Here is a 25,693-nt window from a genome sequence, read left to right on the forward strand (position 1 = left end):
TTGGTTTGCACAAAAATTGTAGCGTCTACAAAATAGGGAATAGATTTATGGCTTTTTATTTTTTACTAGTAATGGCGGTGATCAGTGATTTCTAGCGGGACTCGGACATTGCAGCAGACAGACCGGACACTTTTATACAGCGATCGGAGCTAAAAATAGCCACCGATTACTGTATAAATGTCACTGGCAGGGCAGGGTTAACCGTGTTCCCTATGAGGCCGCGTACACACGATCAGTCCATACGATGAGAACGGTTCTCATCGGTTAACCGATGAAGCTGACTGATGGTCTGATGTGCCTACACACCATCAGTTAAAAAAACGATCGAGTCCAACGCGGTGACATAAAACACAACGACGTGCTGAGAAAAATGAAATTCAATGCTTCCAGGCATGCGTCGACTTGATTCTGAGCATGCGCAGGTTTTAAACCGATGCTTTGGCATACTAACCGTTGGTTTTGACCCATCGGTTAGGCGTCCATCGGTTCAATTTTAAAGCAAGTTCTAAAATTTTGGACCCGAAGGATAACTGACCGATGGGGCCCACACACCATTGGTTTGGACCGATGAAACGGTCCTTCAGTCCGTTTCCATCGGTTTTGTTTTGACCGACCGTTTGTAAGCGGCTTGAGTGTTTTAACTGGGGGGGGGGGGGGGGCTTACTGGGACATAACCAAAATCACTGTTCCCGACCACTGGGAATGTTTTTCTGTCAGAACGAGGAAATGCCTCGTTTACATTGCATCTCCCCGTTCTGCCTGTATACAAAGCAATCGCGGGCCGCCGGAAGACAGAGTCATGTGGACTTATTAAAATTTTTCAGGGGGTTTACTAACTTTTAGAGCCCACCATTTTTGTTTTGCAAGGAATTGATGGCCATTGTAGCAAGAACCAATTAAACCGGAACCAAAGTATTGATCTAGTACTTTAGTGGTCCTCAAGTGTTTGGGGCTAACTAGGTCAAAGGTTAAGAGTACGATTTAGGATCACATATTGGGGCAAGTCTAAAGTTTAGATTAAATGTATGTTGGGATTAAGCTAAAGTGTTTTATTTTAGTTCTTAAAGCTGATATTCATGTTTCAATAATATTATATTCACATTTATCATTTGAAAGATTTATACATGCTTTTTCTCGTGCAACTGGTATGTTTGTCACAGGTTTACGGCTAAAATTTTAATACATTTTGATATGGTTATTGGTTTTTATATGTTTGTTTCAATTAGTATGTGGTCCATACACCAGTGGCGAATGTGCATGAAGTTTGTTTGTTATTTTTTTTTAAAGTACTGTATATGTGCATTTCTTTTTAAATACAAATATTGTACGTCTTTGGTTTAGTATCTGTCTGGTTGTCTGCAGAAACCTTAGAAAAGGGTTAAATCGGCACAAACAAGCACTATGTTCAACCGAGTATATATTTTAGCGTTACATTCAGTGGTGTATTTTAGATTATACTTAAAAGGAGAAGTCCAGCCTGAGCTTTTTAGTCGGGATCCACCAGCTGCCCCGATTGATGGCAGTCTTAGTGAGCCACCGTGCTGGCCGCTTACCGCCTCTTCACTGCTTGGCTGAGGCGGAGATGCTGGGAGATGATGAAAATGATCTCAACTCAGCCAGAGGAAGCTTTGTATTCATTCATAGAAATGTGGTCCAAACAAACTATTTAACTTTACTAAAACATGAAAATCAGCTTTAAGAACAAAAATAAAACACTTAAAGTCAAGCTTTAAGAGTTACGCTAAAGTGTTTTATTTTAGTTCTTAAAGCCGATTTTCATCTTTTAGTAAAGTTAAATAGTTTGTTTGGACCACGTTTCTATGAATGAATACAAAGCTTCCTCTGGCTGAATTGAGATCATTTTCATCATACATTTAATCTAAACTTTAGACTTGTCCCCCCCTAATATGTGATCCTAAATCTAACTCTTAACCTTTGACGTAGTTAACCCCAAACACTTGACGACCACTAAAGTACTAGATCAATACTTTGGTGCCAGTTTAATCAGTTCTTGCTAAAATTGCCATCAATTCCTTGCAAAAAAAAAAAAATAGTGTGCCCTAAAAGTTAGTAACCCCAATCTGGTAAACCCCCTGGCAAATAAAAATAAGTTCAAATGAAGCATCTCATTCCTGGCTATGAATCAATACAATCTACTAAAAAGAGCAACTAGATAAAAAAAAAAAAAAAAAAAAAAAAGAAGAGGGGGGGGGGGGGTGCCCCAATATGGTTATAGTCTCTGTACTAGCAAAGAAATAATTAATTAAAACTCCAGCTTTTGTTACACTTTACATAGTTTGATTGAGCCAAAGTGGTGTACAGAGGTGCTCCCTCTCTACAAAATAAAGTTGCCCCCAACATCATTAAACCCCCAGACTCTCCCTTTTCCACAACCTCGTAGGCTACAATCCCTGTAAGAAGTGTAATAAATGCCAATATAACACACGTGGCAAGTGTAAAACTCAACCATTCATTTCTAGTCACTAATAATTCAAACACTTTTACCTGCGCCAAGTGTATAGTTTACCTGTTGACTTGCCCTTGTGGCAAATATGTTGATAGAAATATTCACCCTTTTCAGCAAGAGTAAAACGAACACATAGCCAACATCAAGAAGGGCATTACCAAACACAGCGTACCCAAGCACTATTGTCAGTTTCATAGCTGCGATCCGAAAGGTACTGCATTTTTAATTGTATATAAATTCATTCCCCCATGGAGGGGCGTTTCTCGATTGGAAACCTTCTGGATATACGAATTTCAGCCCCACTCTGAATGTAGAGCTGTACAATAATGCCTTTATTAACAGGGCTTAGTCCATTATAACATCTATACTTATCTTTTCTTTTTTATATTGATGCAAGGAGGTTATCCATTTTCTTTTAAATAGCCTTTTTTTCCCTTATTCAGATTATGTGTTGGATATTCACCATTTGTCATTCCCTTTGCCATCACTAGTGGCTGTTTTATTATATTTCATTCCATTACAATTTTAGACGTAATCTTGTTTTTAATATCAATTTTATTGTTATTTATTATGAAGAGAGATATGGGAGGACCAACTCTGTCCAAGCGGTACTTCTAATTTGGGAATTTGTTCAATAATTTTAAACATTCTAGCACGTTGGTTTAAAGTGACAATTAATGCACCTTTTTCTATACCATGATTCTTGTGGATATCTCACAATAAGGCTTAAAAAACACACCACTCCCTTCTCTTCTTTTTGAGGAAGTTGTCCGTTGACGTGACATTACACGAGTAGGTCCCATCTTCAGAATAAGGGTTGATGCACAACAGTGCACGTTCTTCCTGTGTTTACACAGAGTAGTGTCATTTCCTGCCTCTTTTACAACAAGGCTTGGCCCGCCCACGCCATTTTCCTTTCCCAGAAGTGGCTGTTGGATTGACAATTAGCGATAAGCAGCTTGTCACAGGTTGGTACCCCATTAATTATGTTTTTCCCCACTATATAATACGCAATGACTGATAACCCCAGATGACGTCTAATTAGACGAAATGCATCAGTTAGAGCTTGGTCACTTTTTAACTGCAGTCAACGCAGAGTGGCATGGAAGCTCCCCTTCATTGGTGTGGGTACACCTTCAGCTTGATTGGTTCATTGGGTATATGCCTTGTTGAGCCCACATGTTCAAAAAGGGCTAATCAGGGACACAATGACCTTTTGACTATAGGTTAAAATTTGTCATGGAAAAAAAAAAAAAACACAGTCACTGTTTCGTATATTAAAGGGGTGTCCCAGGCTTTTTTTTAATGTTTATTAAAAGACAGCAGCTACAAAAAGTGTAGCTGCTGGCTTTTAATAAACATACACTTACCTGTTCCCCGGTCCAGCGACGTGCCGCTAGGAGCTTCGTTCCGGTCCCCCCTTCACCGCCAGCGCCTCCACTACAACTGTGGGCACCCAGCCGTGACAGCTTTCGGCTTCACGGCCGGGCACCCACTGTGCATGCGCGAACGGCGCAGTGCTCCCTGATTGGACAGGCGATCGCCATGGACCTGTCACGTGTCCCTGGTGATCGCCTACAGGGAGGGGCCACTAAAAGGCGATATGACGTATCGCCTTAGTGGTCCCTGGGCAGAAGGAGGAAGTGGGACAGGAAGTCCCACTCCTCCTGAAGCACCCACTCTCTTCCCCCCCCAAGAAAATTACATGCCAAATATGGCATGTAAGGGGGCAAGGAGTGGATTAAGCAGAAGTTCCACTTTTGGGTGGAACTCCGCTTTAAGGAACCACAAGTTTACAGGTTTTTGCACATTCTCTCGATTTGGAAAGTCACAGACCTTAGAAATGCCATCACTGAATGGGACACCGGCAGCGATCGGGTCCGCGGTCCTGCGGGCGCAGTCACGGAGCTTCGGACCGGGTCGTGCGCGCGACCCCTATGACTGGGCTTAAAGGGCCACGTACCTGTATGTGGATGTGCCCAGCCGTGCCATTCTGCCGACGTATATCGGCGTGAAAGGGTACTTAAGTGGTTAAGATGAATTTTCACTTTTGCTTAGCTTATTTAGATGCACTTTTCTGGAACTTCCAGGAAGGAAATATTTTGCTTAGGTATTTTTACTATAAGGATGTCTTGAAGGTTGTGTTTGCCACTGGCTCCCACAGCTGTCAAAGTCAGTTAGCCAATCGGGAGAGAGGGGGTGAGGCCTAATGGCAGCTCCGTGTCTGAATGGACACAGAGCTGAAGCTTGGCTCAGGTGCCCCCCATAGCAAGCTGGGGGCACTCGACAGGAGGGAGGGGCCAGGAGCAGCGAAGAGGGACCTAAGAAGTGGAGGATCCAGGCTGCCTGTGCAAAGCCAACTGCACATAGGAGGCAAGTATAACATGTTTTTTTAAAACGAGACTTTACAATCACTTTAGCTGCAAAAAGTAAAAATAAACTTTTTTTTTTTTAGGTAACAGGAGTTTCTATAATATATATATATATATATATATATATATATATATATATATATATATATATATATATATATATATATATATATATATATATATATATATATATATATAACTTAAAAAAAGTTTGCATAGAAGAAGTAGATCATGATCTACTTTTTATTAGTAGAGAACATTACCTGGTCAGATTACGATGTGATACTGCCTTGCAGACAAAATGAGGTGGCCTAATGTTCTAGGCTCAGAATGACACTGAGATCCAGTGATACTTGTAAATGTGTTGGGACTTGTTTTATCAGACTCCCCTCACTCCACCTGAGTTGTTGAAGTTGTAGCTAAAAGAGGATAAGCATGCTTATTTAGATAAGACATAGCTTTACATTAAAACGAAAAATCAGAGATAGGTAGAAGCGTCAGGCAGGAATGAAATACGGTAGATGAGACAAGATTCAAGATAAAGTAGACAAAAAGAAAGGAATTGTCATTGTTCCAGCATTAACCTTCTGAGATGCAAATTTCCTTCTGTCATTAAAGGGTATTGAAAATTTAACATACATTAATTAACTGCAAATTAAACAAAAATGAATGTAAAATTATTCTAAAATCTTCTGTTTAAAGGCCATTTCACTTTGCACAGGTCTGCATTTGTTTTAACCACTTGACCTTCAGAAGATTTACCCCCCTTCCTGACCAGGCCATTTTCTCGCCATATGGAACTGCATTATTTTAACTGGCATGGTAATGCGACACTGTACTCAAATAAAATGTATGCAATTCCCCCCCACAAATAGAGCTTTCGTTTGGTGGTATTTCATTACCACTGTTTTTTTTTATTTATTGTGCTAAAACAAAAACAAAAAAAATCTACAATTTCTTTATGAATTTAGGCCAATATGTATTCTGCTACATGTTTTTTGTTAAAAGAAATTCCAATAAGCTTTTTTTTTTTTTTACACTAGTAATAGCAGCAATCAGCAACCTATAGCAGGACTGCGACATTGCAGCGGACAATCGGATAACGATGACTGACACTTTGTGAGAACCAGTGACACCAATATAGTGATCAATGCTAAATGAAACTGGCTATGAAGGGGTAAACATCAGGGGTGATCAAAGGGTTAACGGTGTGCCTAGCCAGTGTTTGAGTACCATTTGCTGTATTTACACAGAGAATATAAAAGCAGGCAATAAAATCCACCCCTTCCCCCCCTGTCAGAACAGAGATCTGCCCTATTGAGCTGCCAGAGCTTCGTTCTGTGCATTTTACACATGATCAGTGGGTGCCGGCGGACATCACAACAGAAGCGGGCTGTCGGGGGCTCACATGTGCACTCCCGTAGGCAGAAGTGCAGAATCATGTATAATATACACATGTGATTTTACACAGGATCCTCTCTACCGAATGTCCAAAACGTCCATCGTCAGGAGGGACATATGGAACATTCTAATTGGTCAGCGATGTCACCGACCGATCGGCAGCCACATAGTCGTCCTGTCAGCTATGGAGAAGACTCCAGGAATGAGAGAGGAGGATTTCGAAGCCCCAGGCTACTGACGCAGATATACCGGGGAATAGAACCAGGAGATAGCAGTGGTACAGGTCAGTGGGACATGTCTAAGTTCACCTTCCACTTTAAGTTTCTTCCTGCAAATCATTTTACTCCACAGGTAAGGATGAACTGATAGAATCGGCTACCTAAAATGATCATTCGAAAAAAGGGTTATTGGCGTTTTGCCGTCAGAAAGAAGAAGAGGTGCCGATAATGGCCACCTAAAAAAGGCACATATTCTCTCTGATTTTCATAGGTCAGGCGACTCAAAAACCACATCCAAAAAACGCAACCCGGGTCTGTTTTTGATCCGTTTTCAATGCATTTCAATAGAAGAGGTGCGTTACACTGCAAGGAAAGCGCAAAGGACCAGTTTAAAGACTAGAGTTGGGGCCAACACCCCCCAGTTCGGTTTGCACCAGAAATCTCGAACCTTGCAAAAGTTCAGACCCAACCCCTATAAAAAAAGTCTGTGGGACCCGAACTTCAAAAAAATGTATTGGCCATAAAAAAGGGTACGGGGGCCCAGGTACTGCCCTGAAGGACATGTAACAATACAAGATTTTTTTTTTTTTTTCTTAAAGTGCCTGAGGGGGTCCCCTGAGCATGCCTGTAAAGTGGCGCATCTGTACCATGCCTACTGCAGCAAAAACTGACTTTTCTTATAAAAAAATAAAATAAAAAAAGGCAGTCACTTTTCCAGCAATACAGACAGGTGGCAGGTCAGGAAAGGGGGGGGGGGGGGGGACGAGCGAGCTGAGCTTTCCAAGCCTAAAACCATACCAGGCCACATGCCCTCAACATGGGAGGGGGTGCTTTGGGGATGGGGGCTCTGCTCCTTTATTAAAAACACAAATAAAAAAGGTCATCTAATGTACATCCATAGTCAATCACGATGCCTGCGGAAACCCGCGCCGCAGACTGACTGCCGAATGTCTGATCACATGTCTGACACAACTTTAGGACGGACAGGATTTCCGCACTGTCAGAACCATGCAGCCAGTGAATGGTACTCCTACCGTTTTGACGAGTTTACATGCCGTGCTTAGCAGCGTTTTAAAAGTGGTTGTAAACCCCACTTTATGACTTTTACCTACAGGTAAGCCTATAATAAGGCTTACCTGTAGGTATAAAGAATATCTCCTAAACCTGCACGGTTTAGGAGATATGCACCGCTGATTGCAGCGGCGCATGCGCAGCGGGGATCCTCGGCTAAAGGACTGGCAGCCGCCGGACCTTGCCGAATTGAAGTCTCCCTCCAGCCAATCACAGCGCTGGAGCGGCGATACCCGGAAGACACGCCAAGTCAAGATGACATCTCCCTCGGTGTGGACCAGGTAAGTTCCTCTCACCTCGTTCCGAGGTAAGTATTTCATAATGAGCTAATATGCGGTGCATACTAGCTCATTATGGCTTTTGCCTTTCAGGTGAAAAAAAATCTAATCAAATTCATCGCGGGTTTACAACCGCTTTAAAAATAGCCAATAATGCAAAATCCCGAAACGCGGCTAGAAGCAGCTTACATTTTTTTTGAGTTCTAAAAAAAAGCCTCCAAAATCAACTGCCTAGAAACGACTATAAACGACTATAAACGACCCTGTGTACATGTACTGATAAGATAACAGGAGAGTTCAGGGCAGTTGGAAAAAAAATGCCCAACTGCTCCTAAACGTCAGTTTACCAGCACCGGCATACATGAGGCCTTAACCACTTCATTACTGGGCACTTAAACCCCCTTCGTGCCCAGACCAATTTTCAGCGCTGTCGCATTTTGAATGACAATTGCGCGGTCATACAACACTGTACCCAAACTATATTTTTATCGTTTTTTTCCCCACAAATAGAGCTTTATTTTGGTGGTATTTGATCACCTCTGCGTATTTTATTTTTTGCGCTATATACAAAAAAAAACGACAGACAATTTTGAAAAAACACACACAATTTTTTACTTTTTGTTATAATAATATCCCCATTTTTTTTTTCCCTCGGTTTAGGCCAAACTGTATTCTTCTACATATTTTTTTTTAAAAATAAAAATCGCAATAAGCGTATATTGGATTGGTTTGCGCAAACGTTATAGCGCCTACAAAATAGGGGATAGATTTATGATTTTTTTTTTTTTTAACACACTAGTAATGGCAGCGATCTGCAATTTTTTTTTGTCAGGCCTGCGATATTGCCGCAGACATATCAAACACTTTTGACACAATTTTGGGACCATTCATATTTATACAGCGACCAGTGCTATTTAAAAATTCACTAATTACTGTATAAATGTGACTGGCAGGGAAGGGGTTAACACTAGGGGGTGAGGAAGGGGTTAAATGTATTCCCTGGGTGTGTTCTAACTGTGTGGAGGGGGACTGACTGGGGGAGGTGACCGATGCTGTGTCCCTATGTACAAGGGACACAGCATCGGTCTCCTCTCTCCCTGACAGGACGTGGAGCTCTGTGGGTACCTGGCGGACATCGCGGCAGCCAGGCACACGCATCCGCTTCCCAGCGATGCCCAGGCACAGCGTTTCCCCGCTGCGCGCCCCCAGGGAATGTAAACAGGATGTCCAGGGACGTCCACCCGGCACTTGAGATAGCGTCTATAGCGCGGGTCTTAAGTGGTTAAGCAAGATTTAAGACATAATAATAATAAATAATAATAATAAATTATTATCATCAAGAACAAAAACACTAAAGTGACACTAATGAAGACAAAGAGATCATGTAATCCACTTCATTTAGATACCCAGAAGAGTATTTTTCTTACAGTCTGAAATTGGCAAGTATGCTGTGAAGCAATATAATATAAACAGCGTTCCCATTGCCCAACAAGCATGCAAGATACTCCAATGACCCTATATGGACATCTTAAAGTAGTCACATTACATATAAAATTACTGTACATGTGTCCATTCTTGGCAAAAAAAATAAAAAATAACTGCCACATACCACTAGCCAATGCAACTGCTAATATACAGACATCACTGCATAAAAGGATTTCCAGAAATATTATGTCTGCTCTATGCTGGTAACCTTTCTGTTAGTATATTTGATCTGTCAAACACACTTCCTCTGTTATGGTTTAGGGCACAAAACATTTCAACTCCCCCCCCCCCCCCACTTTTTTTTTTTAAAACCAAAAAGAATTCACTGTACTTTGTGAGGAACAGCTGGGAATATTAACATAAGCATGCCTACCGTATGCTGAACAGTGTCTGGCCGACTACAGTATATATTAATGGCAGCAAGATGCAAAGAGATTTCTGCCAAACAAAAAGGGTGGGGAAACAAATGTCTCCAGCATAGAATGCAAAGCAAACACATAATGGATAACAGCCTCTCAATTACAGCGCTGGAATTTCTGCGCTACCAACTTTCTAGCAAATATCTATCTGTCACCTATCCACGATGTAGAATTTTAATTCAAAATACTTTTGTGTTCTAGAATTGTGGGAACTGAACTTTTCTAAACCTGCAAAATCACAGTTCCATAGTAAGGCCTTAGATCAAGGATCCTCAAACTCCGGCCCTCCAGCTGTTGCAGAACTACACATCCCACGAGGCATTGTAAAACTCTGACATTCACAGACATGACTAGGCATGATGGGAATTGTAGTTCCTGAACAACTGGAGGGCCGTAGTTTGAAGACCCCTGCCTTAGATGAACCTACGTGTATGAAGTAGAAGACCTAGCATGAGCTGCCATGTATTTGAATTGACATGGGGTAGCAACTGAAATTCAAGGCCTATTGGTACTATCCGGCTCGACAAACTCAAACAAATGAAAAACTAAAAGGAGAAGGTAGAACATTGTTAGCCGAACAGTGACTGCATCCAATCAGATGCCGTCCCCGTTTAGGTATTCAGAGGGTACTGCGGCTGCCTGAACACTATAGCAGGCAGTGCAGATTCTTGCTGCATAGAAGAAATGTTTGCATGTATGGCTGGTTTGAATCCAAAGTGTGCTTCAGATTACTGAACTTCAATCTGCATCTCTAGATTAATGTTAGAAGGCCCTGTTGTCAAACTAGGAGGCCAGCAAATTTAGGTAAAAAATAAAATAAAAAAAGTAAACGATTGGTCCTTTTGCATGGTCATTTTCATATCTGCACCACAACATGTAGACCCCTTTCACACACTTCAGCACTGGAAATGGCCTCTGCCAAGCTCCTGAAAAATTTCAAGTGTGACTTTTCACACATGCGGTGGTGCGCTTGTGGGACGTTCCGACAAGTCCCGCAAGCAGCATCTTTGGGGCGGGTAGGGAGCGTTGTATTTAGCGCTCCCAAAACACCCTACCCATTGGAATTAATGGGCAGCGCTTCCGAAATGCCGCAACACAGGAGTTTTTAAGCCCTTCTTTGGGGTTAAGGGCGCCCCGCTAGCCGCCAAAAAGCATTGCTTAAACAGCCATAAAGCACTGTTAAAACGAGCGGCACTTTACCGTGAACGCAGCCCCGGTGTGAAAGGGGTCATATAGGCCACATTTACATCAGCAGGAATCTTCCGATTCCTGCTGCAGCCGTGAGCATCTGCCCCAATCACTATGACAGGTCGCTGCAGCCGTGAGCATCTGCCCCAATCACTATGACAGGTCGCTGCAGCCGTGAGCATCTGCCCCAATCCCTATGACAGGTCGCTGCAGCCGTGAGCATCTGCCCCAATCACTATGACAGGTCGCAGCAGCCGTGAGCATCTGCCCCAATCCCTATGACAGGTCGCTGCAGCCGTGAGCATCTGCCCCAATCCCTATGACAGGTCGCTGCAGCCGTGAGCATCTGCCCCAATCCCTATGACAGGTCGCTGCAGCCGTGAGCATCTACCCCAATCCCTATGACAGGTCGCTGCAGCCATGAGCATCTGCCCCAATCCCTATGACAGGTCGCTGCAGCCGTGAGCATCTACCCCAATCCCTATGACAGGTCGCTGCAGCCATGAGCATCTGCCCCAATCCCTATGACAGGTCGCTGCAGCCGTGAGCATCTGCCCCAATCACTATGACAGGTCGCTGCAGCCGTGAGCATCTGCCCCAATCACTATGACAGGTCGCTGCAGCCGTGAGCATCTGCCCCAATCACTATGACAGGTCGCTGCAGCTGTGAGCATCTGCCCCAATCCCTATGACAGGTCGCTGCAGCCGTGAGCATCTGCCCCAATCACAATGACAGGTCGCTGCAGCCGTGAGCATCTGCCCCAATCACAATGACAGGTCGCTGCAGCCGTGAGCATCTGCCCCAATCACTATGACAGGTCGCTGCAGCCGTGAGCATCTGCCCCAATCCCTATGACAGGTCGCTGCAGCCATGAGCATCTGCCCCAATCCCTATGACAGGTCGCTGCAGCCGTGAGCATCTGCCCCAATCACAATGACAGGTCGCTGCAGCCGTGAGCATCTGCCCCAATCACAATGACAGGTCGCTGCAGCCGTGAGCATCTGCCCCAATCACTATGACAGGTCGCTGCAGCCGTGAGCATCTGCCCCAATCCCTATGACAGGTCGCTGCAGCCATGAGCATCTGCCCCAATCCCTATGACAGGTCGCTGCAGCCGTGAGCATCTGCCCCAATCACTATGACAGGTCGCTGCAGCTGTGAGCATCTGCCCCAATCCCTATGACAGGTCGCTGCAGCTGTGAGCATCTGCCCCAATCCCTATGACAGGTCGCTGCAGCCGTGAGCATCTACCCCAATCCCTATGACAGGTCGCTGCAGCCATGAGCATCTGCCCCAATCCCTATGACAGGTCGCTGCAGCCGTGAGCATCTACCCCAATCCCTATGACAGGTCGCTGCAGCCATGAGCATCTGCCCCAATCCCTATGACAGGTCGCTGCAGCCGTGAGCATCTGCCCCAATCACTATGACAGGTCGCTGCAGCCGTGAGCATCTGCCCCAATCACTATGACAGGTCGCTGCAGCCGTGAGCATCTGCCCCAATCACTATGACAGGTCGCTGCAGCTGTGAGCATCTGCCCCAATCCCTATGACAGGTCGCTGCAGCCGTGAGCATCTGCCCCAATCACAATGACAGGTCGCTGCAGCCGTGAGCATCTGCCCCAATCACAATGACAGGTCGCTGCAGCCGTGAGCATCTGCCCCAATCACTATGACAGGTCGCTGCAGCCGTGAGCATCTGCCCCAATCCCTATGACAGGTCGCTGCAGCCATGAGCATCTGCCCCAATCCCTATGACAGGTCGCTGCAGCCGTGAGCATCTGCCCCAATCACTATGACAGGTCGCTGCAGCTGTGAGCATCTGCCCCAATCCCTATGACAGGTCGCTGCAGCTGTGAGCATCTGCCCCAATCCCTATGACAGGTCGCTGCAGCTGTGAGCATCTGCCCCAATCCCTATGACAGGTCGCTGCAGCTGTGAGCATCTACCCCAATCACTATGACAGGTCGCTGCAGCTGTGAGCATCTGCCTCAATCACTGACAGGTCGCTGCAGCTGTGAGCATCTACCCCAATCCCTATGACAGGTCGCTGCAGCTGTGAGTGTCTACCCCAATCCCTATGACAGGTCGCTGCAGCTGTGAGCGTCTACCCCAATCCCTATGACAGGTCGCTGCAGCTGTGAGTGTCTACCCCAATCCCTATGACAGGTCGCTGCAGCTGTGAGCGTCTACCCCAATCCCTATGACAGGTCGCTGCAGCTGTGAGCGTCTACCCCAATCCCTATGACAGGTCGCTGCAGCTGTGAGCGTCTACCCCAATCCCTATGACAGGTCGCTGCAGCTGTGAGCGTCTACCCCAATCCCTATGACAGGTCGCTGCAGCTGTGAGTGTCTACCCCAATCCCTATGACAGGTCGCTGCAGCTGTGAGCATCTGCCTCAATCACTGACAGGTCGCTGCAGCTGTGAGCATCTGCCTCAATCACTGACCAGACGCTGCAGCCGTGAGCATCTGCCTCAATCACTACGACAGGTCGCTGCAGCCGTGAGCATCTGCCCCAATCACTACGACAGGTCGCTGCAGCCGTGAGCATCTGCCCCAATCACTATGACAGGTCGCTGCAGCCTTGAGCATCTGCCCCAATCACTATGACAGGTCGCTGCAGCCTTGAGCATCTGCCCCAATCACTATGACAGGTCGCTGCAGCCGTGAGCATCCGCCGCAATCACTATGACAGGTCGCTGCAGCCTTGAGCATCTGCCCCAATCACTATGACAGGTCGCTGCAGCTGTGAGCATCTGCCCCAATCACTATGACAGGTCGCTGCAGCTGTGAGCATCTGCCCCAATCCCTATGACAGGTCGCTGCAGCTGTGAGCATCTGCCCCAATCCCTATGACAGGTCGCTGCAGCTGTGAGCATCTACCCCAATCACTATGACAGGTCGCTGCAGCTGTGAGCATCTGCCTCAATCACTGACAGGTCGCTGCAGCTGTGAGCATCTACCCCAATCCCTATGACAGGTCGCTGCAGCTGTGAGTGTCTACCCCAATCCCTATGACAGGTCGCTGCAGCTGTGAGCGTCTACCCCAATCCCTATGACAGGTCGCTGCAGCTGTGAGTGTCTACCCCAATCCCTATGACAGGTCGCTGCAGCTGTGAGCGTCTACCCCAATCCCTATGACAGGTCGCTGCAGCTGTGAGTGTCTACCCCAATCCCTATGACAGGTCGCTGCAGCTGTGAGCATCTGCCTCAATCACTGACAGGTCGCTGCAGCTGTGAGCATCTGCCCCAATCACTACGACAGGTCGCTGCAGCCGTGAGCATCTGCCCCAATCACTATGACAGGTCGCTGCAGCCTTGAGCATCTGCCCCAATCACTATGACAGGTCGCTGCAGCCTTGAGCATCTGCCCCAATCACTATGACAGGTCGCTGCAGCCGTGAGCATCCGCCCCAATCACTATGACAGGTCGCTGCAGCCTTGAGCATCTGCCCCAATCACTATGACAGGTCGCTGCAGCTGTGAGCATCTGCCCCAATCACTATGACAGGTCGCTGCAGCTGTGAGCATCTGCCTCAATCACTATGACAGATCGCCGCAGCCGTGAGCGTGCACCAGCCCCAATCACTAGAATGACAGGTTGCCACAACTATTCCACACAGCCAGCGATAACCTGTTGTAATCCCTGCTGGACAAACTTCCATGACAGGGAGGTCCCCCGAAAAATAAGAATGGTGCCTACTTGAAACCTGTGATGGCAATCCCGCCTGGAATAAGCCTTTACATTTTTCCCCCCTTTCTCTCCAGAAGGCCATATTGAAAGTTCTTCTCTTTTGCTGCATGATTTCTGACAGCATAAGCTGCCAGCACATTCTCCCCCCCCCCCCCATTATTTTCCTGCCAGAACAGCTGCTTTGCAATCTCTCCACTTCCTGATAGCGTAGTAGATAACTGTCTACTACCCTATTCCATAACACAATAACCAATGCCTGATGGCCCTATTACCAGTTGGGGGAGAGGACATGTTAATGGCAACTCTACAACAATGCTATTTACAAATCTACTTCTTTCCAGAGACAGTAGAAGTGAACGATTACCGTAATTGTTACATCATTAAAAAAAAAAAAAAAATTATATATATATATATATATATATATATATATATATATATATATATATATATATATATATATATATATATATATATATATATATATATATATATATATATATATATATATATATATATACATATATATATATATACATATATACATATATATATACACACACACACACACACACACACACACACGTCATTCTCAAAAAATTTGCATATTGTGATAAAGTTCATTATTTTCTGTAATGTACTGATAAACAGACTTTCATATATTTTAGATTCATTACACACAACTGAAGTAGTTCAAGCTTTTTATTGTTTTAATATTGATGATTTTGGCATACAGCTCATGAAAACCCAAAATTCCTATCTCAAAAAATTAGCATATTTCATCCGACCAATAAAAGAAAAGTGTTTTTAATAAAAAAAAAAAAAAAAAAGTCAACCTTCAAATAATTATGTTCAGTTAAGCACTCAATACTTGGTCGGGAATCCTTTTGCAGAAATGACTGCTTCAATGCGGCGTGGCATGGAGGCAATCAGCCTGTGGCACTGCTGAGGTGTTATGGAGGCCCAGGATGCTTCGGTAGCGGCCTTAAGCTCATCCAGAGTGTTGGGTCTTGCGTCTCTCAACTTTCTCTTCCCAATATCCCACAGGTTCTCTATGGGGTTCAGGTCAGGAGAGTTGGCAGGCCAATTGAGCACAGTAATACCATGGTCAGTAAACCATTTACCAGTGGTTTTGGCACTGTGAGCAGGTGCCAGGTCGTGCTGAAAAATGAAATCTTCATCTCCATAAAGCTTTTCAGCAGATGGAAGCATGAAGTGCTCCAAAATCTCCTGATAGCTAGCTGCATTCACCCTGCCCTTGATAAAACACAGTGGACCAACACCAGCAGCTGACATGGCACCCCAGACCATCACTGACTGTGGGTACTTGACACTGGACTTCAGGCATTTTGGCATTTCTCTCTCCCCAGTCTTCCTCCAGACTCTGGCACCTTGATTACCGAATGACATGCAAAATTTGCTTTCATCCGAAAAAAGTACTTTGGACCACTGAGCAACAGTCCAGTGTTGCTTCTCTGTAGCCCAGGTCAGGCGCTTCTGCCGCTGTTTCTGGTTCAAAATTGGCTTGACCTGGGGAATGCGGCACCTGTAGCCCATTTCCTGCACACGCCTGTACACGGTGGCTCTGGATGTTTCTACTCCAGACTCAGTCCACTGCTTCCGCAGGTCCCCCAAGGTCTGGAATCGGTCCTTCTCCACAATCTTCCTCAGGGTCCGGTCACCTCTTCTCGTTGTGCAGCGTTTTCTGCCACACTTTTTCCTTCCCACAGACTTCCCACTGAGGTGCCTTGATACAGCACTCTGGGAACAGCCTATTTGTTCAGAAATTTCTTTCTGTGTCTTACCCTCTTGCTTGAGGGTGTCAATGATGGCCTTCTGGACAGCAGTCAGGTCGGCAGTCTTACCCATGATTGCGGTTTGGAGTAATGAACCAGGCTGGGAGTTTTTAAAAGCCTCAGGAATCTTTTGCAGGTGTTTAGAGTTAATAAGTTGATTCAGATGATTAGGTTAAGAGCTTGTTTAGAGAACCTTTTCATGATATGCTAATTTTTTGAGATAGGAATTTTGGGTTTTCATGAGCTGTATGCCAAAATCATCAATATTAAAACAATAAAAAGGCTTGAACTACTTCAGTTGTGTGTAATGAATCTAAAATATATGAAAGTCTAATGTTTATCAGTACATTACAGAAAATAATGAACTTTATCACAATATGCTAATTTTTTGAGAATGACCTGTGTGTATATATATATATAATCGATTCATCTGTATGTAGAATTTCCTGATTTATTTACATAAGTATAGAGAGTTCTCTGCTCACTCAGCTGTCAAAAGAAAAAAAAAAAAGTTTGCCACTTTTTTCACTGCATTGTCAGTGCTAGTAGAGAATTATAAACATTGTAACTTCCTTCTTAAAAGGGGTTGTAAACAGGGCTGTGGAGTCGGAGTCGAAGGAAATTTTGGGTACCTGGAGTCGGAGTCGGAAAACAATGCACCGACTCCGACTCCTACTAAATTTAGATTGGAATAAAAAAAAAAAAAAGCAAGTTTAAATGTCCCAATTCACAAAAAGTTATAATTAATGACTTCTCTACTGTAAGAATAAAGACCAATGCATGCAGTGCCTCACGTAACCGCAAAACGAACAGGTTAAGTGACCGTGAAGAAGCATGCTTTTCATGTGCTTCACTATATGGCACGCAACGCACAATTAGGAGCTGCAATACTTCTACTTTCCATAGTGTTGTGTTCTGCTTTTACAGGGAACGCAGCGTCCATGTGTAACCTAGCCTCTCACTGATAAGGGATTAAGTAAATATGTTTTTTGCAGGACTAGAGAGTGACACACTTGTATAAGTGAAGGGAATGGAGGGCCAATAGTTCAAGACTGAAGCTGTAAACCATTGGAAAAACTGCTGTCATTTAGCTAAGGCTATAAAAACTTGTAAACTCCGATTGTTAGCTTAAACTTTAAACATGACTATGGGATTCTCCTAGGAAAATCATGTTTTAGAATAAATGCCCCTTCCTGGATCCTCCCACTGCCCGATGTTTTGTTTTTGTTCTAAAACAACCAAATAATGTGGTTTGTATTTTTGAACTGGTAAAGATCCTGTTCCTGATGTTTATGCCTGCTGCTACTATCCAGCCACTTGATTGATTAAAGCGGGAGTTCCCCTATAAAACAATTTTTCCCCTTAGATGGATGCTCGTTTTGTCTAGGGGAATCAGCTAGTTGTTTTAAAATATGATCCGTACTTACCCGTTTTCGAGATGCATCTTCTTCCGTCGCTTCCGGGTATGGGTCTTCGGGAGCGGGCGTTCCTTCTTGATTGACAGTCTTCCGAGAGGCTTCCGACGGTCGCATCCATCGCGTCACTAGTAGCCGAAAGTCGGTGCGGCTCTATACTGCGCCTGCACACCGACGTTCGGCTTCTTTCGGAAAATCGTGACGCGATGGATGCGACCGTCGGAAGCCTCTCGGAAGACTGTCAATCAAAATAGGAACGCCCAGTCCCGCAGCCCATACCCGGAAGCGGCGGAGAAGATGCATCTCGTAAACGGTAAGTACAGCTCATATTTTAAAACAACTAGCCGATTCCCCTAGACAAAACGAGCATCCATCTAAGGGGAAAAAGTGTTATGTACGGGTGAACCCCCGCTTTAATAAAAAAAAATTAATAAAAAACTTTGTTTTCATTGTGTTTGTCTTTTGCTTAAACTGTGCAATACAGTAGACTGTTGGCTTCCCAGCCAGTAGTCCTGTGGTAGGTTGCGTTTCTTTCCCTCAAGGAATGTATAAAATACATTCGCATATTAATACAGAGGAGTCGGAGTATTTATCTACCGACTCCACAGCCCTGGTTGTAAAGGTAAAAAAAATCCTAAATAGCTTCCTTTACCTTAGTGCAGTCCTCCTTCACTTACCTCATCCTTCCATTTTGCTTTTAAATGTCCTTATTTCTTCTGAGAAATCCTCACTTCCTGTTCTTCTGTCTGTAACTCCACACAGTAATGCAAGGCTTTTTCCCTGGTGTGGAGTGTTGTGCTCAGCCCCTCCCTTCGACTACAGGAGAGTCAGGACGCTCTCTACGTTGCAGATAGAGAAAGGAGCTGTGTGTTAGTGGGTGTTCTGACTCTCCTGTAGTCCAAGGGACGACACTTCACACCAGGGAGAAAGCCTTGCATTACTGTGTGGAGTTACAGACAGAAGAACAGGAAGTGAGGAACTATGCAAAATCGAAACCTTTTTCTGACACTTGTTTCTTACAAAGTTAAAATCAGTATTTTTTGCTAGAAAAAAAAAAATTACTTGGAACCCCCAAACAAAATAAAAGTGTAAAAAATAAATAGTACACAGGTTTTTAAAGTATTTTATTATGGCAGCTTCAGTGTCTCTTCCGATTTCTTCTCCTCTTTGAGCTGTCGTCTCGCTCACTTGCCCGCTTTTTTGCAGCTGTCTTCTCCAAAAATGGACTCAATGCGATCTCCCGGTGTAATGCTAGATCCGCCATGTGCAATGACTTGTATTGCAATGGGGCGGGGCCACCCACTGACGTCACCTGGATGCCCTGCCTCCTTGTGAGGTCATCATCCCATCATGCCCCGGGGGGTGACATCACAAGGAGACGGGGCCTCCAGATGATGTCAGCGAGTGGCCCTGCCCCATGCCAATGCAAGTCATTGTACATGGCGGACCTAGAATTACACCGGGAGATTGCATGGAGTCAAAAATCGGAAGAAAAACAGAGGCAGAAGACAGCTGCAAAAGGGCGAGTAGACAGCGCAGAGAGGGAAAGAACCAGAGGAGGAAGAAGAAATCGTAAGAGACACCGGAGCTGCCATATTAAAATAATATGTACTGTTATATTATTTTAATGACACTTTTTTTTTTTTTTAGGCAAATGGGTACCCCATACTCACATAGGGTGGGAGGCCGGGATCTGGGGGCCGATAAGCCCCCACCCGTAGCCCACGACAACCACCGGTCAGGGTTGTCGGGAAAAGGCTATTGTCCACATCAACACCACCCACCCCCCAATATTCTGACCTGCCGGGCTGCATGCTCGGATAAGGGTTTGGCATGGATTTTGGGGGACCCAATGCCATTTTTTTGCAATGGGGTTCCCATTAAAATCCATACCAGGCCTTTATCCTCAGCACACAACAAGTCGGATCATGATGCGACTTCTATTCAAATCAATGGGCTCCCATAGGGAACCATTGATTTTGAATAGAGGCAGAGAAATGCCCAACAAGGCTTAACACACCTTTTTTACCGGCGTCTTCAGGACTGCTCTTGAATGTGATTTTAGGACGTTCAGACAGCAGCTCAGAAACGCTCCTACTGATAAATATCCAAAAACATCAATGTGTGCATATACACATAGGATAACAGATGGGAGTTTATGGGCTGTTAAAAAAAAAAAAATGCCCAAACTCCCAAAAATTGTCCGTTTATGAGCTTTAGTGTGCATGGAGCCCAAGTCCTCATTCACAAACTGCCAGCAACATGGCTGTGAGCTTTTCTGCTGAATAGTGCTCTGACCTGTCCACATTGTTATTACCATAAAACAGAGAGAACACACACATGGGGGCGATCCAGTACGGCATTTGTGACACATTGATGATGCTAGGGGGTAGCCTTACGCAAAATTCATGAAAACCCTGTGACAGTTTCCTTGTTAGTACTAATGTGTGCATCAAATTCAATCAATGCTGTAACACTTACTGTATGGCGCTATTAAGGCAATAAATTATTCAAGAAATACCAATAGTGATACAAAAAGTGGAGGCAAATTAGACCTCTTCTATAAAAAGCAGTAAACTGTTGATTGTGTCGCATGTGTAATGATTATGTCACATCTTTGAGACAGACAATTCCGTCACAAAGTTGGAGTTTAACAACTTCAATACTGAGCACTTTCACACCCTTCCTGCCCAGACCAATTTTCAGTTTTTTAGTATGGTCATACTTTGAATGACAATTGTGCGATCATGTAGTACTGTTCACAAATGAAATTGTCATTTTTTTGAGACAAAGCTTTCTTTTGATGGTAATTGATCTCCACTAGATCTTATTTTATGCTAAACAAAAAAAAAAAAATAATAATAATAATAATAATAATTTTTATCCCATTCAAAAAGTTTCTTAAAATTTGTTATAAAGTTTTGCAAATAAGTAATTTTTCTTCTTCACTGATGTGCGCTGATGAAGCGTCACCGATTATCAAAGTAAATGTTGTACTCTGTCAGATTGGCTCTCCTTTCCTTACATGCAGTGTCTGTGTAAGGCTGGATTCACACCTATGCATTTGTAGTGCATTTTGCAGATGTGCACTACAGAACGTGTTCCATAGGAAACCATGTAAAATTGAATGTAGTGAAAATCTGCAAAAAGCACTAAAACTGCATAGGTGTGAATCCAGCCTATGGAAAGAGGTGCCGATAACCAGCAAGTCTGTTTACATCTGTGTGAGCCGTGATTGGACACAGCTGATCACATGGTAAAGAGCTGCTGTGATTGTCTCTTTACCCGGATCTGTGATCAGCTTGGTCAAAGTCACACAGCAATAACAGACACTTCCTGATACGTGTTCTCGTGAGGACATCCAGGGATGCTATCCCAGAACTGGAGAGAACGCTTTAGAAGTATATCAGCTATAGTAAGTAAGGAAGTGGTCAAAGTGACACCAAACAATATTCTTATTCTCCAAAACAAATAGTTCATAGACATCCACTACTCAATAACCCTGTAATCTATTTTCATGAAAAAAAATCCTTGTTCTTCTGCCTCCTTGCAATGTCCTCTGTGAGCCCCCTACAAGTGGGTCTACATGAAGTATATGTGGTAGGGGTTGATATAATGTACATGAATTTGGTGCAAGTTCCGCCATTTGTCGCAGACAGATTTCTACAGACCACATTCTTTATGAATTCCAAGAATAGTTTAATCAGTGGCAGGCACATTCCTTCACACGCCTGGTTCCAGCTAGGACTAGCCTCAGGGCACACCGGAAAGTTTCCTCCTCCTTACTGTGAACACGTCACCATTCTCACTGAGGAACAAGTCACTGCTCTACGGGCACAGTACTGCACCCATTCCAATGTATTCCTTCACACACAGCGCCACACCCACTCCTGTGTATTCCTCCATGTAGGAGACAACACCCACCTTAATACATTCCTCCACAGAGGACACAGCACCCACTCCAGTGTGTATATATATATATATATATATATATATATATATATATATATATATATATATATATATATATATATACACACACACACACACACACACACACACATTAAAAAAAGGATTAAATAAAAATTATTTAAAATCAGATTTTTTTGCTCAAATTTATTTTATGAGTATATAAGGCTGTATATTCTGCAATATTTACATTTTTGGTAAACTCGAATCCAAGCTGAGATAACATGCACTGCATTGATGCATTCACACAATTTCACAGTGACCAGGAGATAAAACAAAGTTCAGGAATATTCCTTTATCCCATTGTTTTGCAAATCTATGTACACAACAAAGTGTGATTGAATTAGGGATTATCAGTGAGGCCGATTATTGGCAGTTGAGTATAGTATCAGGCACAAACCCAATATTACTTCAAGCATCACTCTGTACCGTTCTTTAGAGCAGATGGTCGGCTTTATTGTAATAACAAACGATGCAACTTTGCGGCCGCTCGGCAGTTATTACAAGCAGCGAGAGTGGACGTCCGTGCCCCTCCCTCACCTGGGCTCTCCCATCCTACCGAGAGGCCTGAGAAACCAGATGGCATGTCCACTGGCTGGCAGAAGACTAGAACAAAGCCAATGCTTCGCTCAGGTTTTGGATCTAGTAACCCGGAAGCAACGTCATTGCATCACTTCCCGAATTACTGGCATCTTAAAAGGCGCCCGTTTTAAAAAATATAAAGTTTTCAAAAACATCAATCTTGACGTTTTGAATATGTTTAAGTGCAGAGGAGGAGTTTGGGGTCTTATAAACCCCCGATCCCTCCATAAAGAGTACCTGTCACAAGGGATGGTTACATTCCTTTACAGCAGTGGTTCTCAACCTGGGGGTCGGGACCCCCTCGGGGGTCGAATAATGATTTGCCAGGGGTCACCAAATCCTGAGCTGTTCTTGAAGCCCACACCACTCTCCCAGTCTTATTGCGGCCGCCCAGCAAGGCTGTCCCTGAAACCCACGGCCACCAGCTCAGCAGCCGCCCATTCCGTTCACGGCATGGCTGGGGGTGCAGAGACTAGAGGTCAGCTGACTGGTGAGGAATGTGAAGTGGGAGGGGCTGGAGGAGACCCTATCTCCTGATTTCGGCATAGGTGTCAATGCTACGAGACACCACAAAGTCGGAGACAGTGAGTGCCCTTTAGAGATGCATGTACCATGAAGGGGTTCAATACTGTTAGAGTGGAAGGGACTCGGGGAGCAATAAATGTCCGTAGGTTAGGGCCGAAAATTACTTGCCTTGTGTGCTGACAACCCACGCTACGAAAATAATTTTACTGTTAGGGGTCCCCACAACTTAGGACATTTTATCAAGGGGTCACGGCACTAGAAAGGTTGAGAACCACTGCTTTACAGCAATAACAATGATTTAAAAAAAAAAAAAAAACACACACACAATATCGCCCCGAGAGATGGCCGAAATCTCTGTATCGCATTGACACTGAAAAAACAATGCCGGGCCGATGACTAGATTGAAAAGGTTCTGATATCTCTGTTTTACTAACCTCACAGCTTATTAATAAATAGGAAACCTTTATTTTGTTTGCAAATATTAAAGCGGAGCTCCGCCATTTAAGAAAATATTAAAAGCCAGTAGCTACAAATACTGCAACTGCTGACTTTTAATATATGGACACTTACCTGTCCTGGAGTCCAGCGCCGTCTGCAGCAGAAGACGAGCAAATCGCTTGTCACTCTGCTGCCCCCACCGCCAACCTCAGTGAGGGAATCAGGAACTGAAGTGTTCCGGCTTCACTGCCCGATTCCCTACGGCGAATGCGCGAGTCGCGCTGCGCCATGCTTACTGGTCCCCGGTGTGTTCTGGGAGCCGAGTGTTTCCCAGAACACAACGGGCGGGGGCAGTTGTGACAAACTACCCGCAGAATCCCCGCAGAGAGGACTCCTGGAAGTGGGTGCAAATACCAGTCAGGTATGTGACACCGGAGGGGGGGGGGATTGGGGGAGGGTTCCAATGAGCGGAAGTTCCACTTTAGGGTAGAGCTCCCCTTTAAAGATTCTAACTACCAGCAAGAGAATGAGTCCCTACATTTAAAGAGCACCTGTCATTTCAGATCCATCATGGCAGCAACTGTTAGCCGGCATCCACCACATCCCTTACCACCAACTGCCCCATTAAGGTGAATGAGACTGTCGATGAGTCAACAGCGGGTCAGAGTAGGAGCCACTGCAGGATGAAGATGACAGTTGGTTATGTATAATATATAAATATTTTTTTTTTTTAATCCTAGTAAATTAAATCAATCGTTCACAGCACCCACTGCAATACATTCACACACACACACACAAAGAGCAATACATTCTCACTCTCACACCCACCGCAATAGATTCACACTCATACACACACCGCAATACATTCTCACACAGCACCCACCGCAATACATTCTCACACAGCACCCACCGCAATACATTCTCACACAGCACCCACCGCAATACATTCTCACACAGCACCCACTGCAATACATTCTCACTCATATACACATACACACACAAACACACTGCAATACATTCACACACATGCACAAAGAGCAATACATTCTCACTCCCACTGCAATACACACACAGCACCCACCGCAATACATTCTCACAACACACTGCAATACATTCACACACACAAAGAGCAATACATTCTCACTCCCACTGCAATACACACACACACACAGCACCCACCGCAATACATTCTCACTCATACACACATGCACAGCACCCACTGCAATACATTCCTACACACACACACACACACACACAGCAATACATTCCTACACACGCACAGCAATACATTCCTACACACGCACAGCACACACTGCAATACATTCCTACACACGCACAGCACACACTGCAATACATTCCTACACACGCACAGCACACACTGCAATACATTCCTACACACGCACAGCACACACTGCAATACATTCTCTCTTACACTTACACACACAGCACCCACTACAATACATTCACACACCCACTGAAGTGTATTCACACACAGCACCCACTCCAGTGCATTCCTACACACACAGCACCCACTACAATACATTCACACACCCACTGAAGTGTATTCACACACAGCACCCACTCCAGTGCATTCCTACACACACAGCAGCCATTGAAGTGTATTCTTCCACATAGGAAACTCCCCGCATTCCTAGTCGGGCTGCACACTGCGCCTCCATAACTATCCCCACACATAGGCCCCTCTGCCCCCTCCCAGGGCCCTCCATACCATTCCTGCTCCCAGGCCCTCAGGAGTAGATAGTAAGAGCCTAGCCCAGCAGAAGGCCGCCCTCCCTCTTGCTCACCTCACTCCGGTGTCTGTACAAGGTGTCGGCAGAAAGGAATGTCCACTCCGGGTGTCACTTCCAAGTTGACCGGTTAACAGAAAAACTTCATACTAGTCACCATCTTGGATTTTCTGTGTTCAGCAGACTAGGCATCCCCGGCACCCCTGTAGGCGGGCCTACGCTTCCCTCATCTGTTGCAGCTGTACGCTTCAGGCGCCTGGATGACAAGCTCACTACAACATCTGGATTCTATTAGATCAGTGATAGCAGCTAGGCTCAGTGAGGTGTATTACATGAGCTAGGTTAGAGAAGGATTCTGGTAAAGGACTGCTTTTGTATGCTTAGCACTATATCAGGTGATGTGTAAGACTTCAATGTACATGGCTCATTATATCAAGTATCTCATAGGTCACTATCATAGCAGACCGTGCCAACACGTGTTTTTGTCACTACAGTAGTTTATTACAGTGCGAGGTGACCAGCAACAAGCAGGTTATATATTGGACATGTGCAGGCAGCAGTCTCATCGCTAGAATTTGGCATGTACTGTACGTGCTGACAGGCAGCAGTGAGAGGGGTGAAGCATCC

General features: G+C 44.7%; 1 protein-coding gene across 3 annotated transcripts in view; it reads right to left on the minus strand.

Moving 5' to 3' along the window:
• LOC120936862 (LIM domain containing preferred translocation partner in lipoma) overlaps nt 1-25,390 on the minus strand; it is a 428,104-nt gene extending 402,714 nt beyond the window's left edge. For 2 of the 3 annotated variants that reach the window (XM_040349587.1, XM_040349584.1), the window contains exon 1: nt 25,124-25,390. The gene's annotated coding sequence lies outside the window, so the exon portion shown is untranslated. Of the gene's footprint in view, nt 1-5,102; nt 5,259-25,123 lie in introns of all 3 variants that reach the window. The other variant, XM_040349586.1, reaches the window with a different exon arrangement.
• Between the last annotated feature and the right edge of the window lie 303 nt (nt 25,391-25,693).

This window comes from Rana temporaria, chromosome 4, assembly GCF_905171775.1.
Source record: "Rana temporaria chromosome 4, aRanTem1.1, whole genome shotgun sequence".
In the NCBI taxonomy this organism is placed as follows: Eukaryota; Metazoa; Chordata; class Amphibia; order Anura; family Ranidae; genus Rana; species Rana temporaria.